Source organism: Octopus sinensis, linkage group LG20 (genome assembly GCF_006345805.1).
Source record: "Octopus sinensis linkage group LG20, ASM634580v1, whole genome shotgun sequence".
NCBI lineage: Eukaryota > Metazoa > Mollusca > Cephalopoda > Octopoda > Octopodidae > Octopus > Octopus sinensis.
This window is the reverse complement of record NC_043016.1, coordinates 15,096,087-15,102,479: the sequence shown is the minus strand read 5'-3', so window position 1 is coordinate 15,102,479 and position 6,393 is coordinate 15,096,087.

Here is a 6,393-nt window from a genome sequence, read left to right as displayed (position 1 = left end):
GGATCCTATCGTTTCCAACATTCATATTTTAAAATAATTGAGTTCATGTCATGCAGAATGTGATTTCAATCCTTCTCTCTGTCTTTCTTTTTTCACTTTTACGCCTCTTTTCAGCTCTAATTAGGTAGGTAGATAGGTGGTTGGGTGGGTGGCACGGATGGGAGTCACTATATATCTAATGTCTCATACCATGGGTTAAGAACTGTATACCATTTCTCCTCTAAGGGACTGCTTGGACTTCTATTTCTCACCCTATTCTTTCTCCAACGTACCTTTGATGCTCAACTGGAACTATTGTTCAGAAACACATGGGTGAGAAATGAATTCTAAGTTTGTCTTTTTCCTCTCTAGACTGAATGGAAAAAGTTCTTAGTTCATGATATTATTTGAGACACAGTAGAGATGTGATATATCTTATCATTACCATTTTATCATACACACACACCCTGAGGTCCTGGAAGAGTAGGAAGACAGCATTCAACACGAGCTTAACACTAGCTACTCTTTCAGGAGTGGCTATGTGGTAAGTAGCTTGCTTACCAACCACATGGTTCCGGGTTCAGTCCTGCTGCAGGGCACTTTGGGCAAGTGTCTTCTACTATAGCCTCAGGCCAACCAAAGCTTTGTGAGTGGATTTGGAAGACGGAAACTGAAAGAAGTTTATCATGTGTATATACAACTGATGCTGGTGTGTTTACTTCCCCGTAACTTAATGGTTTGGCAAAAAAGACCGATAGAATAAGTACTACACATACAGAGAATAAGTTCTGGGGTTGATTTCTCTACTAAAGGTGGTGCTCCAGCATGATTGCAGTAAAGATGTGCTAAGCTTTTTCTTTGTCCTCTTATTTTAGTTTTATATGTGGATTTGTGTATACATACAGGCATACATATATATATATATAAACTTTTGTGCTTGGCTTTTGTTGACTTGGAGAAAGCCTTTAACAGGGTCCCCAATCCCTCATCTGGTGGTCAATGTGGAAACTAGAAATAGATGAGTGGCTGGTAAGAGCTGCACAAGCCCTGTACAGGGATGCTGTCAGTAAGGTGAGGGTGGAAAGTGAGTATAGTGAACAATTCTGAGTAGAAGTTGGGGTTCACTAAGGATCAGTCCTCAGCCCCCTCTTATTCATCATAGTACTCCAGACAATAACAAAGGAATTCAAGACAGGCTGCCCCTGGGAGCTCCTCTTTGCTGGAAACCTTGCTCTAATAGCTGAGTCACTGCCAGAACTGGAGACAAAGTTTAGGGTGTGGAAGCAAGGTCTAGAATCGAAGGGCCTTAGATTTAGCCTAGCAAAAACTAAAGTCTTAGTAAGTAGGAAGGCTGTCAAATCACAACTCTCTTCAAGTAGATGGCTCTGCTCGATCTGTAGAAAAAGTGTGGGTAGAAACTCCATACAATGTACCCAGTGTAAGCTATGGACACATAAAAGGTGCAGCAATATCAAAGAAAGGTTAACTGGGAAAATAGTTTTTGTGTGTGGCAGATGCACTGGGGCAATAAATACTGAAGATGTACCGAAAACAGATTCCATCACATGTCAGGGGGAAAAACTAATAGTAGTTAATAGCTTCTGCTACCTAAGCGACCAAGTCTGTAATGGGGGTGGTTGCTCTGAGAGTGAATAGAGTAATAATAGCCTGGGTAAAATTCAGGGTGCTCCTACCTCTGCTGGCAACTAAGGGCCTCTCACTCAGGGTAAAAGGTAGACTGTATGATGTCTGTGTGTGAACAGCCATGCTACATGGAAGTGACTGCTGAGGACATGTGTAGGATTGAAAGAAATGAAGCTAGTATGATCTGCTGGATGTGTAACATCAGTGTGCATACAAGACAGAATGTAAGCACCCTGAGAGAAAAGTTGGGCATAAGAAGCATCAAATGAGGTGTGCAAGAGAGACAACTGTGCTGGTATGGCCATGTGTTATGCATGAATGAAGACAGCTGTGTGAGGAAGTGCTACTCCCTAACTGTATAAGGAACCTGTGGAAGAGGTAGACCCAGGAAAACATGGGATGAGGTGGTGAAGCATGACCTTTGAACATTGGGCCTCACAGAGGCAATGACAGGAGACTGGAATCTTTGGAGATACAGTGTGAATGAGAAGACCCGGTAACTAAAGTGAGATCGCAGCCTTGCACATCCAGCCCTGTTAAGAATAATCCTGATGCATCAAGCAATATGATATGCTTGAGAAGACCTGCTGAGTCAAGTGAAACCAATAATGTAGCTGGAGCTGGTGCCCCCTGACTGGCTCCCATACCACTGGCACATAAAAAGCACCATCCAAAAATGGTTGATGCCAGGTCCGCCTGACTGGCTCCTGTGCCAGTGGCACATAAAAAGCACCCACTACACACTCAGAGTGGTTGGTGTTAGAAAGGGCATCCTGCTGTAGAAACTCTGCTAAACCAGATTTGAGCCTGGTGCAGCCTTTGGCTCTTCAGACCTCAATCAAACCGTTCAACACATGCCAGCATGGAAAACTGATGTTAATCGATGAAGATGATATATATATATATATATATATATATGAGGTTTTGTGAGGAGGTAGATTCCTCTTTAAAGCAAGTGACCTGATAAAATAATAATAATAATAATAATAATTGTGTACAGTGCTCAGGTGCACTACAACTCATCTAAAGTGTATATATAATCAGGTGTAGTTTCGGCGGATTTCGGAAAGCATGAGGGCCTTAAAAGATGCAGTGTCATGGCAGTCAACAACTGACGCAGGCAGTTTATTCCATGCTTCAGCAACTCTGAGCATGAAAAAATGTTTCCGAAAGTCATGGGAGCTGTATTGTTTTCTGACTTTGTAGGCATGTCCACGTGTGTTAGACACATGGAGATCAAAAAGGTGTTCAGTGTTGTTGTTGGTGAGGTGGTTGATAACTTTGTGGGTGTTTACCAAGTCCGTCGCCAAATGCCGGAGCTTCAGTGAATCCATGCCCAGGGAAACAAGGCGCTCAGAATATGGTAGGTGTCTGATGGAGGGTATGCGTTTGGTTGCATGTCTCTGGACAGATTCCGGAGGTCAATGTTCTGTGCAAGATAGGGGTTCCAAACTGATGATGCGAATTCCAAGTGTGGTCGTACCATAGCTGTATACAGTTTAAATAGATGGCTGGAGAGCGGCTAACAAAAGACCTGCTGAGTGATGCCAAGACCACCCTCGGCCTTCCTGACAATTAGAGATATGCTTTGACCAACGCAAATCACTGCTGACAGTGATGCCTAGGTCACGCTCGCAAGAGGATTTCTTGATATCAGTGTTTGGAGGGAGTAAGTGAACGCAGGGTTTTTCTCCCAAAATGCATGGTGGTACACTTGTCCACAGCCAGTTTCAGTTGCCAGTCTGTGATCCATTGCTGCATTGTGTCTAGGTCTGATTGCAGGAAAGAGTTGTAGACATCAGGATCTGTCCTCTTGATTTCAAGGTACAGCTTGATGGTCGTCTGCATATTTCAATACTGTGGCATTCTTTAAATTGGCATCTATGTCGTTAATGTATGCCACAAACAAGAGGGGACCAAGGACAGATCCCTGTGGTACACCCGATGACATCTCATATGGTGTAGAGTGCTGTCCTAGAACTGTGACTACCTCCTTTCGGCTGAGGATGAAGGATTTCAACCAGTTAAAAAGGTCATCCCCCACACCCATTGCAGAGAGTTTCGCCATAAGCCTTTTGTGTGGCACAGAGTTGAAAGCCTTAGCAAAGTCAAGGTAGACAACATCCACCCATGAGCACTGTCAGTATCTGAGTAATGTCCTCAAGGAACTCGACAAGCTGGTCACTGCAGCTGGAGTTAGGGACAAATCCATATTGTGAGGGTCGGATGAGACTGTGAGAGCTCCAGAAGTTCCAGAGTGTTTCTCTGACACATGATTCCATCAGTTTTGCAATACAGCTAGTGAGACTGACTGGGCGATAGTTGACAGGTGATGTGCGGTCGCCCTTTTTGAACAGAGGAATGACACTGGCAGTTTTCCACTGCTCCGGAGTAGCACCATCGTTGAGACAGTACTGGAAGAAAATAGAAAGCTGGTGATCTGAGAATGTGTGCTGAAATAAAAGCAATTGCAGTGCAGTGTGGAAGGTGTTTATAAGCCGTTTAAAAACACACAAAAACCGTTAGATTCACTTCAACATTTAAATTTTATTTGTCAAAATATTTTCTTCGCTTTGAGATGCAGCACAGAATTTTGTCAGTGAACAGGTTGTGGTCTCAAAGTGATGAAAATATTTTGACAAATTAGATTTAAATGTTGAAGTGAATCTAATGGTTTTAGCATTCTATATACATCTTATTTACTGAGCATATACCATAGAAAGCCACAAAACTGCAGTTTTGTCTTGAGAAAGCTTATCATATAGATGTGCAGTACTAAAAACCACAAAAGTGCATCAGTGGCTGTCAAAAGCCATTCAGCAGTGGTGGAGGAATTGATAAATCTACATTTCTGTGTTTTTGAACGTCTTCAGTAGCAAGTTTTATCTTTTTTATGAGAAGCTGCAGTTTTATAGCTTCCCATAGTATATCCACATTAGAAGTAAGATATGCAAAAAATATCCTTAATAGCATTTTATTTCTGTTTCAGACATGAAGCTTATGTTGAGTAATTGTCAAATAATATGGTTACACTTTTTCACCCTTTTTTTTTCACGTTGTTGCTAAAGAAAATTGTCATTGAAAAACTTATTCCGACCTTTTGAACTGCTTTAGATTTTTTACAAAACTATCTCCTTGTAGAACATTACCAAATTGTCTTTCTTCTGCTTTTCTAGTAGTCACTCATTGCTGCATTTTACCAATATATGTTTTATTATTGGGCTGGAGCTCAGCTCCAACCAGAGAAAAGCTTGGTAAACGTGAAACAGGTTGTCTCCCTTCCCCTTCACATTTGTTAATACCTGAGAAAATGTTTTCTCATGTTTCTTTCTACATCTATATTTTCACTTCATCATCATCACCACCACATCCACCACCACCACCACCACCACCACCACCACCACCATCATCATCATCCTCCTCCTCCTCCTCCTCCTCCTCATCATCATCATCATCATCATCACCACCACATCCACCACCACCACCACCACCATCACCATCATCATCATCATCATCATCATCATCATCATCATCATCATCATCATCATCATTTAATGTCTGTTTACCATGCTGTCATAAGTTGGACGGATTGACAAGAACCGTTAACTTATCCTGACCAGATATGGGACATTGCAAGAGAATACAAAACATTTTTAGGACCAAGAAAGTGAACAACATTACTCTAGGTTTCATTGATATTAATTAAAAAAATTAACTTTATATTAACACATACCAACACCATCTAAAAACAAAATAACAGATCTTCAATGAAATGTTTCCTTGTGCTTTTGGCATTCTTTTCAAAACGTGGGACTAAACCAGAAGCATTAGAACTTTTCATATATCAAATTTTCTGTTGATTTAAATGTGACCCCCACCACCAAATCTGTTTTCACATTGAATTGTCTGCTAATTATCACATTATGTGTGCTTCATTTAGTGATTGTGTGAGTGCTAATTAGGAACTATAAACTATCAGTTAATGACTTGACATGTGACCTGTTTACTCATTTTACTCCTCAGAGTTTAATTGGTTAAATATTTTGATCTGAAAATAAAAAGCAAAGTAAATAATTCTGAGCTTTCTATGTTTCTTATAAATAGTGTCCCTTAATAACAGTGCCCTGATTTTGAAAACTTCCTCTCCAGTTTGCTTACATTACACAAATAGAGAGTAAATTCTACTGATTGTTTATGGGTTAATTATAACTTGTAATTAAATATAACTTGTAATTAAATTTGCAGCCAAAGTTATTTTTGATTTTGTTTTGTATTTTAAACTTAATTAATTTAGTTCCATTCTTATTTTACTACCATACCCGTGTCATGAAAAATGCCGACAGTTTTATTAATGACAGAAAATGTCACATCTACACAATGGGAGAAACGATTGCTAAACATCAGGAAATCTAGTAAATAAAGGTACATAAACAGAATCGAAGCTCTTGAAAAATCAGATATGGTTGCACTGTCTTGATTGAAAATATCACCTGCATAATGTAAGTTTGTGTGTACATGTACACACACACACACACGCATGCATGCACACACAGACGTACTCACACACATATATGATGGACCGTCCTGTCAGTTTCGACATATAGGCCTCTGACAACATACTCTTTCTTTGTCAGTCATAATGCTTATGTCGAATGTGACGTTTAAGTCCACCCAATGATTTGCAAAGAAGGCCACAGATCCTGCAAGTATGAGAATTAAAGGTCAGTGCAGATGACATATTTTCACCCACCTTTCTCCTTTGTCTTGCAC